Source organism: Arachis hypogaea, chromosome 9 (genome assembly GCF_003086295.3).
Source record: "Arachis hypogaea cultivar Tifrunner chromosome 9, arahy.Tifrunner.gnm2.J5K5, whole genome shotgun sequence".
Classification (NCBI taxonomy): domain Eukaryota; kingdom Viridiplantae; phylum Streptophyta; class Magnoliopsida; order Fabales; family Fabaceae; genus Arachis; species Arachis hypogaea.
The window spans coordinates 81113891-81127942 of record NC_092044.1 but is presented as its reverse complement, the minus strand read 5'-3'; the positions used below and the strand labels follow the sequence as shown (position 1 = coordinate 81127942).

Genomic DNA, 14052 nt, shown 5'->3' with positions numbered 1-14052 from the left:
GTTGCTAGTGGGGATAATGGAGCGTTGAATGAACTCCAACCATCCTCTAGCCACAGGCTTGAGGTCCAGTCTTCTTAGTTGAACCGGCTTGCCTTTGGAGTCTCTTTTCCATTGAGCTCCTTCCACACATATGTCCATAAGGACTTGGTCCAACCTTTGATTAAAGTTGACCCTTCTGGTGTAGGGGCGTGCATCTCCTTGTATCATGGGTAAGTTGAATGCCAACCTTACATTTTCCGGACTAAAATCTAAGTATTTCCCCCGAACCATTGTAAGATAATTCTTTGGATTCGGGTTCACACTTTGATCATGGTTCCTAGTGATCCATGCATTGGCATAGAACTCTTGAACCATTAAGATTCCGACTTGTTGCATGGGATTGGTTAGGACTTCCCAACCTCTTCTTCGGATTTCATGTCAGATCTCCGGATACTCATTTTTCTTGAGCTTGAAAGGGACCTTAGGGATCACCTTCTTCTTGGCTACAACATCATAGAAGTGGGCTTGATGGGCTTTGGAGATGAATCTTTCCATCTTTCATGACTCGGAGGTGGAAGCTTTTGTCTTCCCTTTTCTTTTTCTAGAGGATTCTCCGGCCTTGGGTGCCATCAATGGTTAGTGAAAAAAATGCTTTTACCACACCAAACTTAAAATATTGCTCGCCCTCGAGCAAGAGAAGAAGAAGAGAAGAAGAAGAAGAAGAAAATATGGAGGAGAAGGGGAGGTGTAGGTTTCGGCCAAGGTATAGAAGAGGGGGTTGTGTTGTATGAAAAGGAAGTAGAATGGAGGGGTATATATAAGGAGGGGGGAGAGGGTAGGTTCGGCCATTTAGGGTGGGTTTGGGTGGGAAAGATTTTTGAATTTTGAAGGTAGGTGGGGTTTATGGGGAAGAGTGGATGGATGTGAGTGGTGAAGGGGGTAATTGGGAAGAGAGGTTGAGGTGATTGGTGAAGGGTTTTTGGGAAAGTGTGTGATATGATTAATTAGGAGGTAAGGTGGGAATATGTTAGGTGGGGATTCTATGGGGTCCACAGATCCTGAGATGATCTTATAGGGTCCACAGATCCTGAGGTGTCAAGGATGTACATCCTTGCACCAATTAGGCATGTAAAATGCCTTAGCATACCATTCTGGCATTTAAACGCCGAAGTGATGCACGTTCTGGGCGTTCAACGCCCATGTGCAGCATGTTTCTGGCGTTGAACGCCAGTTCCGTGCTTGTTACTGGCGTTCAGCGCCAGCATTCCTCAGGGCATATTCCTGGCGTTCAAACGCCAGGATGTTGCTTGTTTCTGGCGTTCAGCGCCAGATCCATGCTCTGTTCTGGCGTTGAACGCCAGCCAGATGCACCTTACTGGCGTTTAAACACCAGTAAGTCCTTCCTCCAGGGTGTGATTTTTCTTCTGCTGTTTTTGATTCTGTTTTTAATCTTAATAATTTTTTCGTGACTCCACATGATCATGAACCTACTAAAACACAAAATAACAATTAAATAAAAATAAAATTAGATAAATAAAAATTGGGTTGCCTCCCAACAAGCGCTTCTTTAATGTCAATAGCTTGACAGTGGGCTCTCATGGAGCCACAAAGGTGGTCAGGTCAATGTTGTGGACTCCCAACACCAAACTTAGAGTTTGGATATGGGGGTTCAACACAAAACTTAGAGTTTGGTTATGGCCTCCCAACACCAAACTTAGAGTTTGATTGTGGGGGCTTTGTCTGAGTCTGTATTGAGAGAAGCTCTGCATGCTTACTCTCCCTTGTTACAGAAGGATAGCCATGTGCCTTAAACACAAGGTAGTCCCCATTCAATTGAAGGACTAATTCTCCTCTGTTAACATCTATCACAGCTTCTGCTGTGGCTAGGAAAGGTCTTCCAAGGATGATGCATTCATCTTCTTCCTTCCTAGTGTCTAAGATTATGAAATCAGCAGGGATGTAAAGGCCTTCAACCTTTACCAACACGTCCTCTACTAATCCATAAGCTTGTCTTACTAACTTGTCTGCCAATTGTAATGAGAATAAGGCAGGCTGTACCTCAATGATCCCCAGTTTCTCCATTACAAAGAGTGGTATAAGATTTATGCCTGACCCCAGGTCACACAGAGCCTTGTTAAAGGTCATGGTGCCTATGGTACAGGATATTAAGAATTTACCAGGATCTTGTCTCTTTTGAGGTAAAGTTTTCTGAACCCATGTATCTAGTTCACTAATGAGCAAGGGAGGTTCACCTTCCCAAGTCTTATTACCAAACAACTTGGTATTCAGCTTCATGATGGCTCCTAGATATTGAGCAACTTGCTCTCCAGTCACATCTTCATCCTCTTCTGAGGAAGAATAGTCTTCAGAGCTCATAAATGGCAGAAGGAGATTTAGTAGAATTTCTATGGTCTCTATATGAGTCTCAGATTCCTTTAGGTCCTCAATAGGGAACTCTTTCTTGCTTGAGAGACGTCCCAGGAGGTCTTCCTCACTAGGATTTTCGTCCTTCTCCTCCCTTGTGCATTCGGCCATATTGATTACATCAATGGCCTTGCACTCTCCTTTTGGATTCTCTTCTGTATTGCTTGGGAGAATACTGGGAGGAGTTTCAGTGACTTTCTTACTCAGCTGGCCCACTTGTGCCTCCAAATTTCTGATGGAGGACCTTGTTTCACTCATGAAACTTAAGGTGGCCTTAGACAGATCAGAGACTAAATTTGCTTACTTAGAGGGGCTCTGCTCAGAATTCTCTGTCTGTTGCTGAGAAGATGATGGAAAAGGCTTGTTATTGCTTAGCCTATTTCTTCCACCATTATTAAAGCCTTGTTGAGGCTTTTGTTGATCCTTCCATGAGAAATTTAGATGATTTCTCCATGATGAATTATAGGTGTTTCCATAAGGTTCACCCATGTAATTTACCTTTGCTATTCCAGGGTTCTCAGGATCATAAGCTTCTTCAGAAGCTGCTTTTTTAGTACTGTTGGATGCATTTTGCCATCCATTCAGACTTTGAGAAATCATGTTGACTTGCTGAGTCAACACTTTGTTCTGAGCCAATATGGCATTCAGAGCATCAATTTCAAGAACTCTCTTCCTCTGAGGCATCCCATTATTCACGGAATTCCTCTCAGAAGTGTACATGAATTGGTTATTTGCAACCATGTCAATAAGTTCTTGAGCTTATACAGGCGTTTTCTTTAAGTGAATGGATCCACCTGCAGAATGGTCCAATGACATTTTGGAAAACTCAGATAGACCATAATAGAATATATCTAATATGGTCCATTCTGAAAACATGTCAGAAGGACACTTTTTGGTCATCTGCTTGTATCTTTCCCAAGCTTCATAGAGGGATTCACCATCTTTTTGCTTGAAGGTCTGAACATCCACTCTAAGCTTGCTTAGCTTTTGAGGAGGAAAGAAGTTATCCAAGAAGGCCGTGACCAGCTTATTCCAGGAGTCCAGGCTATCTTTAGGTTGTGAGTCCAACCATGTTCTAGCTCTGTCTCTTACAGCAAAAGGGAAAAGCATGAGCCTGTAGACTTTAGGATCTACTCCATTCGTCTTTACAGTCTCACAAATCTGCAAGAACTTAGTTAAAAACTGGTAAGGATCTTCAGATGGAAGTCCATGAAACTTGCAGTTCTGTTTTATTAGAGCAACTAATTGAGGTTTCAGCTCAAAATTGTTTGCTCCAATGGCCGGAATGGAGATGCTTCTTCCATCAAATTTGTTCGTTGGTTTAGTGAAATCACCTAGCATTCTCCTTGCATTATTGTTGTTGGGTTCGGATGCCATCTCTTTCTCTTGTTCAAAAATTTCAGAAAGGTTGTCTCTGGATTGTTGTAATTTAGCTTCTCTTAGTTTCCTCTTCAGAGTCCTTTCAGGTTCAGGATCAGCTTCAACAAGAGTGTCTTTTTTCTTGTTCCTGCTCATATGAAAGAGAAGAGAAAAAGAAAAGGAAGAAGAATCCTCTATATCTGGACAAAGAGGATCATTATTATTAGTAGAAGAAGAAAGGAATAAAAGTGGAGAATCCAATCACAAGGGTGAGGATAGAGGCAGTGATTGGAGATGAAGAGAGGTGAAGAGAAGTGTTAGTAAATAAATAAATAAATAGAAGAAGAGAAGAGAGGGAGAATTCGAAAATAATTTTGAAAAAGTAGTTAGTGATTTTCGAAAATTAAAGCTAAGATATAATTAAAATTAAAATTTAAAACAATTAAAAAGAATTTTTGAAAAAGAGATGAGATATTTTCGAAAATTAAAGAGGGAAAAGTAGTTAGGTGGTTTTGAAAAAGAAACAAACAAAAAGTCAAATAGTTAGTTGAAAAAGATATTAAAATCAAATTTGAAAAGATAAGAAGATAAGAAGTTAGATAAGATATTTTGAAATCAAATTTTTGAAAAAGATATGATAAAAGATAAGATAAAAAGATATGATAAAAAGATAAGATAAGAAGATATGATAAAAAGATATGGTTGAAAAAGATTTAATTTTTTTAAAATTAAAATTAATTGCTTAACTAACAAGAAACTAAAAGATAAGATTCTAGAATTTAAAGATTGAACCTTTCTTAACAAGAAAGTAACAAACTTCAAATTTTTGAATCAATCACATTAATTGTTAGCATAATTTCGAAAATTATGAAATAATATTAAGAAAAATATTTTTGAAAAATATTTTTAAAATTTTCGAAAATAAATAAAAAATGAAAAAGATTTGATTTTTGAAAAAGTTTTGAAAAGATAAGATTTTTAAAATTGAAAATTTGACTTGACTTGTAAGAAACACTAATTTTTAAAAATTTTTTGACCAAGTCAACCCAAAATTTCGAAAATTTGGAGGGAAATAAGGAAAAGATATTGTTTTATTTTTGAATTTTTAATGATGAGAGAGAAAAACACAATTATGACCCAAAACATGAAAATTTTGGATCAAAACCAATTATGCATGCAAGAACACTATGAATGTTAAGATGAACACCAAGAACACTTTGAAGATCATGATGAACATCAAGAACATATTTTTGAAAAATTTTTGATGCAAAGAAAACATGCAAGACACCAAACTTAGAATTCTTTAATGCATGGACACTATGAATGCAAAAATGCATATGAAAAACAACATACAACACAAAACAAGAAAACATCAAGATCAAACAAGAAGACTTGTCAAGAACAACTTGAAGATCATGAAGAACACCATGAATGCATGAATTTTCGAAAACCGCAAGAAAAATTTTTAAAGCATGCAATTGACACCAAACTTAAAAATTGACTCAAGACTCAAACAAGAAACACAAAATATTTTTGGTTTTTATGATTTTATGATTTTTTTTGTATTTTTATTATTTTTTTTGAAAATTATATTTTTGAAAAATGAAAATAAAGAAAAAATTTTTGAAAGATTTTTGAAAACTTTTTTGAAAGGAAAATAAAAAGAAAATTACCTAATCTGAGCAACAAGATGAACCGTCAGTTGTCCATACTCGAACAATCCCCAGCAACGGCGCCAAAAACTTGGTGGGCGGATTTGTGATCATCAACAATGGCTCCAATAATTTGGTAGCTCTCACACGTGAATTACACTTAGTCACAACTTCGCACAACTAACCAGCAAGTGCACTGGGTCGTCCAAGTAGTACCTTACGTGAGTAAGGGTCGATCCCACGGAGATTATTGGTATGAAACAATCTATGGTCATCTTGTAGATCTCAGTCATGCTAATTCAAATGTGATTGGATTAAATAATTAAAAGATAAATAAAATAAATAGGAAATAAAGATAAAGTTACTCATGTAATCTAATGGTGGGAATTTCAGATAGGTGCATGGAGGTGCTGTGTTCCTTCCGAATCTCTACTTTCTTATTACATTCATCCAATCCTTCTTACTTCTTTCCATGGCAAGCTGTATGTAGGGCATCACCGTTGTCAATGGCTACATCCCATCCTCTCAGTGAAAAAGGTCCAAATGCTCTGTCACAGCATGGCTAATCATCTGTCGGTTCTCAATCAGGTTGGAGTAGAATCCAGTGATTCTTTTGCGTCTGTCACTAACGCCCAGCCTTCAGGAGTTTGAAGCTCGTCACAGTCATTCAATCCCAGAATCCTACTCGGAATACCACCGACAATGTTAGACTTTCCGGATTCCCATGAATGCTGCCATTAATTCTAGCTTATACCACGAAGATTCTGATTAAGGAATCCAAAAGATATGTGCCCGGTCTAAGGTAGAACGGAAGTGGTTGTCAATCACGTGTGTTCATAGGTGAGAATGATGATGAGTGTCACAGATCATCACATTCATCATGTTGAAGTGCAACGAATATCTTAGAACAGGAATAAATCGAATTGGATAGAAAATAATAGTAATTGTATTAAAACTTGAGGTACAGCAGAGCTCCATGGTGCACGAAATTGCAATCACACTTTTTGCAACTCCGCACAACTGACCAGCAAGTGCACTGGGTCGTCCAAGTAATACCTTACGTGAGTAAGGGTCGATCCCACGGAGATTGTCGGCTTGAAGCAAGCTATGGTTATCTTGTAAATCTTAGTCAGGATATCAATAATTATCAGGGTTGATTGTGAAAAGTAAAAGAACATGAAACAAGTACTTGTTTTGCAGTAATGGAGAACAGGTTGAGGTTTTGGAGATGCTACATCTTCTGAATCTCTGCTTTCCTACTATCTTCTTCTTCAAGCACGCAAGGCTCCTTCCATGGCAAGCTGTATGTAGGGTTTCACCGTTGTCAATGGCTACCTCCCATCCTCTCAGTGAAAATGTTCAACGCACCCTGTCACGGCACGGCTATTCATCTGTCGGTTCTCAATCGGGTTGGAATAGAATCCAGTGATTCTTTTGCATCTGTCACTAACGCCCAGCCCTCAGGAGTTTGAAGCTCGTCACAGTCATTCAATCATTGAATCCTACTCAGAATACCACAGACAAGGTTTAGACCTTCCGGATTCTCTTGAATGCCGCCATCAATTCTAGCTTATACCACGAAGATTCTGATTAAAGAATCCAAGAGATATCTACTTAATCTAAGGTAGAACGGAGGTGGTTGTCAGGCACACGTTCATAGTTGAGAATGATGATGAGTGTCACGGATCATCACATTCATCCGGTTTAAGAACAAGTGATATCTTAGAATAGAAGCAAGCATGATTGAATGAAAAATAGTAGTAATTGCATTAATCCATCAAGACACAGCAGAGCTCCTCACCCCCAACCATGGGGTTTAGAGACTCATGCCGTAGAAGGTACACAAAGAAACGTGTAAAGTGTCATGAGGTACTGATACAATGTCAAAAGATCCTATTAATAGTGAACTAGTAACCTAGGGTATACAGAAATGAGTAAATGACGTAAAAATCCACTTCTGGGTCCACTTAGTGTGTGCTTGGGCTGAGCATTGAAGCTTTCATGTGTAGAGACTTTTTCTGGAGTTAAACGCCAGCTTTTATGCCAGTTTGGGCGTTTAACTCCAATTTTTATGCCAGTTCCAGCGTTAAACGCTGGGAATTCTGAAGCTGATTTGCAACGCCAGTTTGGGCCATCAAATCTCGGGCAAAGTATGGACTATTATACATTGCTGGAAAGCCCAGGATGTCTACTTTCCAACGCCGTTGAGAGTGCGCCAATTGGGCTTCTGTAGCTCCAGAAAATCCACTTCGAGTGCAGGGAGGTCAGAATCCAACAGCATCTGCAGTCCTTTTTAGCCTCTGAATCAGATTTTTGCTCAGGACCCTCAATTTCAGCCAGAAAATACCTGAAATCACAGAAAAACACACAAACTCAAAGTAAAGTCCAGAAAAGTGAATTTTAACTAAAAACTACTAAAAGTATACTAAAAACTAATTAAAATATACTAAAAACATACTAAAAACAATGCCAAAAAGCGTATAAATTATCCGCTCATCACAACATCAAACTTAAATTGTTGCTTGTCCCCAAGCAACTGAAAATCAAAGTAGGATAAAAAGAAGAGAATATACTATAGACTCCAAAATATCAAGGAAACTCAGCTCCAATTAGATGAGCGGGACCAGTTGCTTTTTGCTTCCTAACAGTTTTGGCATCTCACTTTATCCTTTGAAGTTCAGAATGATTGGCATCTATAGGAACTCAAAACTCAGATATTGTTATTGATTCTCCTAGTTAAGTATAATGATTCTTGAACACAGCTATGTCATGAGTCTTGGCTGTGGCCCAAAGCACTCTGTCATCCAGTATTACCACCGGATACATACATGCCACAGACACGTACTTGGGTGAACCTTTTCAGATTATGACCCAGCTTTCCTAGAGTCCCCAATTAGAGGTGTCCAGGGTTCTTAAGCACACTCTTTTTGCCTTGGATCACAACTTTATTTCTTTCTTTTTCTTCTCTTTTTTTTCTTTTTTTTCGTTTTTTTTGAATCACTGCTTTTTCTTGCTTCAAGAATCAATTTGATGATTTTTCAGATCCTCAATAACAGTTCTCTTTTTCCCTCATTCTTTCAAGAGCCAACAGTTTTAACATTCTCAAAACAACAAATTCAAAAGACATATGCACTGTTCAAGCATTCATTCGGAAAACAAAAAGTATTGTCACCACATCAAACTAATTCAACTAGTTTCAAGGATAAATTCGAAATCCTGTACTTCTTGTTCTTTTGTGATTAAAGCATTTTTCATTTAAGAGAGGTGATGGATTCATAGGACATTCATAGCTTTAAGACATGAATTTTAAATTTTATTAATTATGAATTAAGAACAAGACTTAAAAATAGATATAAGATGAGACTAAAAAAAATAGAAAACAAAAATTTAAATAGGCTCCTAATGATAGAGGTTTTCACAGAGTTAGGACTCAACAACCTTGATTTTGAGAAGTGGATGCTCCCTTAAATTGAGGGGAGAATTTTTGGCGTTTCAGTTCTTGAAGTTCACGCCCCTGCTTCTCTTGTTCCTTCAGCAATTTGCAGAGCATGCAGTTCTGATTCTGCTGTTCTTCCTTAAGTTGCTCCATAGTTTCTTGCAACTTGGTGATAGATGCTTCTAGGCTGGCCCAGTAGCCAATTTCAGGAAATTCAGGGAGGAACTCCTGCGCCCTCCTTTTGATAGAGTTGTCTTGCATTTGTCCTTCCATTGACTTCTTGGTGATTGGATGTTCAATGGGTATGAATTCATCTACTCCCATCTTTACCCCAGCCTCTTTACAGAGCAAGGAGATCAAGCTTGGGTAAGCCAGTTTGGCTTCAGTGGAATTCTTATTTGCAATTGTGTAGATCTCACAAGCAATCAGATGATGAACCTCCACTTCTTTTCCAAGCATAATGCAATGAATCATCACTGCTCTCTTGATAGTGACCTCAGAACGGTTGCTAGTGGGCAATATGGAACGCCCAATAAAGTCTAGCCAACCTCTTGCAATTGGTTTGAGGTCTCCCCTCTTGAGTTGGTTTGGGACACCCTTTGAATTGGTTATCCACTTAGTTCCAAGGAGGCATATGTCCTCTAGAACTTGATCCAACCCTTTATCTGCTCTCACCATTCTCCTATTAAAGGATTCAGGATCATCTTGCAGTTGAGGCAATTTGAAGATTTCTCTTATTTTGTCCAGATGGAAGTAGATAACTTTCCCTCTGACCATGGTTCTGTAAGTATGGAAAGCAGTTCCAGTCATTCTCTGCTTATCTGTCAGCCACAGATTTGAGTAGAATTCCTGAACCATATTTCTTCCAACCTTTATCTCAGGATTGGTTAGAACTTCCCATCCTCTGTTTCGAATTTGCTCTTGGATCCCCGGATATTCATCTTCTTTCAGATCAAATTTAATCTTCCGGGATCACTGACCTCAGACCCATTATTTTGTGATAATAGTCTTCATGTTCTTTGGTTAAGAACTTCTCTTGATTCTAAAGATTCTTTGGATTATTCTCTTTCTTTCCTCTTAAATTGGTTTGTTTTCTCTTAGGAGCCATGATCTTGATGAATCTTGGCTTAGTGATCACGGAAAAGCACACCAAACTTAGAGGTTTGCTTGTCCTCAAGCAAAAGAAAGGAAAGAGGGGAGAGAGAGAGGAGAAGAGCAAATTCGAATGGTGTGGGGGAATAAGGAGGCCGAACGTGTTTTTATAAGGGGGGGAAGAGGTTTCGAAAAAATTGGAAGGAGATTTGAGAAGATATGGAGAGAATTTGAGAGAAGGGTGAGTTTTTGAACAAGATTTTGGGATTGATTTGAGAGAGATTTGAAGAATGATTTTGATTTTTGAAGATTTGAAGGTGAATGATGAAAGGTTGAAATGTGTTTATGTAGAAAAGTATGGGTCAAAAAAGGAAAGTTTAAAAAAAATTTGATCGGAAAGCAAAATCTTGGTCCCCACCTTTCTGGCGTTAAACGCCCAGAATGGCATCCATTCTGGCGTTTAACGCCCATTTGCTAGCCATTGTGGGCGTTTAACGCCCAGCCAGGTGCCCTGGCTGGTGTTAAACTCCAGAATCCCCTTTGTCACTGGGCGTTTTGCTAAACGCCCAGGATGCTGCACACCTGGCGTTAAACGCCCAGAATGGTGCCCATTCTGGCGTTTAACGCCCAAAATGGCACCTTTACTGGCGTTAAACGCCCAGAATGGTGCCCATTCTGGCGTTTAACGCCCAAAGTACCCCTTATTGGCATTTTTTCACCAGTAAGCTCTTTTTCTCTGCTTTTTGCGCTGAATCCTTCTGTAACTCTGTGAATTCCTTCATTTTTGATACTTGCCCCTGTAGAAACAAAACATATAACCTGCTAATGACTGGGTTGCCTCCCAGCAAGCGCTTCTTTACTGTCTTTAGCTGGACCTTCACTGGGAATCACTCAAGTCTCAGTTTTGAGCATTCTTGCTGAAAATTGCTTTCAAGATAATGCTTGATCCTCTGTCCATTAACAATGAACTTTTTGTCAGACTCAGCATCCTGGAGCTCAACATATCCATATGGTGATACTCCTGTAATCACATACGGACCCCGCCACCGGGATTTAAGCTTTCCTGGGAACAATTTGAGCCTAGAGTTGAAGAGCAGAACTTTTTGTCCTGGCTCAAAGACTCTGGATGACAATTTCTTGTCATGCCACTTCTTTGCCTTTTCCTTATAAATTTTTGCATTTTCAAAGGCATTGAGTCTAAACTCCTCTAGCTCATTTAGCTGGAGCAATCTTTTTTCACCAGCTAACTGAGCGTCCATGTTTAGGAACCTGGTTGCCCAGTAGGCTTTATGTTTCAGTTCCACGGGCAGATGACAGGCGTTCCCATACACCAGTTGGTATGGAGAGGTTCCTATAGGAGTCTTGAATGCTGTTCTGTATGCCCACAGAGCATCATCCAAACTCTTTGCCCAATCCTTTCTTCGGGCTATCACAGTCCATTCTAGGATTCTTTTTAGCTCTCTGTTAGAGACTTCAGCTTGCCCATTTGTCTGTGGATGATACGGAGTTGCCACTTTGTGGCTAATTCCATATCTGACCATAGCAGAGTATAGCTGTTTATTACAGAAATGAGTGCCCCCGTCACTTATTAGTACTCTGGGAACACCAAACCTGCTGAAGATGTGTTTCTGGAGGAATTTCAGCACGGTCTTGGTATCATTTGTGGGTGTAGCAATTGCTTCTACCCACTTAGATACATAGTCCACTGCCACTAGAATGTAAGTGTTTGAGTATGATGGTGGGAATGGACCCATGAAGTCAATCCCCCATACATCAAACAATTCAATCTCTAATATCCCTTGTTGAGGCATGGCATATCCGTGAGGCAAGTTACCAGTTCTTTGGCAACTGTCACAGTTACGCACAAACTCTCGGGCATCTCTATAGAGAGTAGGCCAGTAGAAGCCACATTGGAGGACTTTAGTGGCTGTTCGCTCACTTCCAAAATGTCCTCCATACTGTGATCCATGGCAGTGCCATAGGATCCGTTGTGCTTCTTCTTTGGGTACACATCTGCGGATCATTCCGTCTGCACATCTCTTAAAGAGATATGGTTCATCCCATAGGTAGTACTTGGCATCTGAAATTAATTTCTTTCTTTGCACTCTGCTGTACTCCTGGGGTATGAACCTCACAGCTTTATAGTTTGCAATATCTGTAAACCATGGAGTTTCCTGAATGGCAAAGAGTTGCTCATCTGGGAAAGTCTCAGAGATCTCAGTAGAAGGGAGGGACGCGCCAGCTACTGGTTCTATTTGGGACTGATGATCAGCTACTTGGTTCTCTGTCTCTTATTTCTATATCAAACTCTTGCAGAAGCAACACCCATCTTATAAGCCTGGGTTTTGAATCCTGCTTTGTGAGTAAGTACTTAAGAGCAGCATGGTCAGTGTACACAATCACCTTTGATCCCACCAGATAGGATCTAAACTTGTCAATGGCATAGACCACTGCAAGTAATTCTTTTTCTGTGGTTGTGTAATTCTTCTGTGCATCATTTAGAACACGGCTGGCATAATAAATGACGTGCAGAAGCTTGTTATGCCTCTGTCCCAACACTGCACCAATGGCATGGTCACTGGCATCACACATTAGTTCAAATGGCAATGTCTAGTCTGGTGCAGAGATGACTGGTGCTGTGACCAGCTTGGCTTTCAGGGTCTCAAATGCCTGCATGCACTGTGTGTCAAACACAAATGGTGTGTCAGCAGCTAGCAGATTACTCAGAGGTTTTGCAATTTTCGAAAAATCCTTTATAAACCTTCTGTAGAATCCTGCATGCCCCAGAAAGCTTCTGATTGCCTTAACATTGGCAGGTGGTGGTAATTTTTCAATTACCTCTACCTTTGCCTTATCCACCTCTATTCCCCTGCTTGAAATTTTGTGCCCAAGGACAATTCCCTCAGTCACCATAAAGTGACATTTCTCCCAGTTTAAAACCAGGTTAGTCTCTTGGCACCTTTTCAGGACAAGTGCTAGGTGGTCAAGACAGGAACTGAATGAGTCTCCATATACTGAGAAGTCATCCATGAAGACTTCTAGGAATTTCTCCACCATATCAGAGAAGATGGATAACATGCATCTCTGAAAGGTTGCAGGAGCATTACACAAGCCAAAAGGCATCCTCCTGTAGGCAAACATGCCAGAAGGGCAAGTAAATGCTGTTTTCTCTTGGTCCTGAGGATCTACTGCAATTTGGTTGTAACCTGAATAGCCATCCAAAAAGCAGTAATAGTCATGACCAGCTAGTCTTTCTAGCATTTGGTCTATGAATGGTAAAGGAAAATGATCCTTTCTGGTGGCTGTATTGAGCCTTCTGTAGTCAATACACATACGCCACCCTGTGACTATTCTTGTAGGAACCAGTTCATTTTTTTCATTATGAACCACTGTCATGCCTCCCTTTTTGGGGACAACTTGGACAGGGCTCACCCAGGGGCTATCAGAAATAGGATAAATAATCCCAACCTCTAGTAATTTAGTGACCTCTTTCTGCACCACCTCCTTCATGGCTGGATTTAGCCTCCTCTGTGGTTGGACCACTGGTTTGGCATTATCCTCCAACAGGATCTTGTGCATGCATCTAGCTGGGCTAATGCCCTTAAGATCACTTATGGACCACCCAAGAGCTGTCTTGTGTGTCCTTAGCACTTGAATCAGTGCTTCCTCTTCCTGTGGATTTAAAGCAGAGCTTATAATCACTGGAAAAGTGTCACCCTCTCCCAGAAATGCATATTTCAGGGATGGTGGTAGTGGTTTGAGTTCAGGTTTGGGAGGCTTATCCTCCTCCTGAGGAATTTTTGAAAATTTCTTTGTTTCCTCTGGTTCTTCTTGATCAGGCTGAGCATCCTTGAAGATGTCCTCAAGCTCTGATTCTAGACTTTCAGTCATATTGATCTCTTCCACCAAAGAGTCAATAATGTCAGCGCCCATGCAGTCATTTGGTGTGTCTGGATGCTGCATAGCTTTTACAGCATTCAACTTGAACTCATCCTCATTGACTCTCAGGGTTACTTCCCCTTTTTGTACATCAATGAGGGTTCGTCCAGTTGCTAGGAAAGATCTTCCTAGAATGAGAGTTGCACTCTTGTGCTCCTCCATTTCCAGCAC

General features: G+C 40.0%; 1 non-coding gene across 1 annotated transcript; it reads left to right on the top strand.

Moving 5' to 3' along the window:
* The first annotated feature begins 3277 nt into the window (after positions 1-3277).
* Positions 3278-3381, top strand: LOC112713597 (small nucleolar RNA R71). The gene has a single exon (XR_003158568.1). It is a non-coding gene; the product is annotated as a small nucleolar RNA R71 (small nucleolar RNA).
* Positions 3382-14052: the final 10671 nt, after the last annotated feature.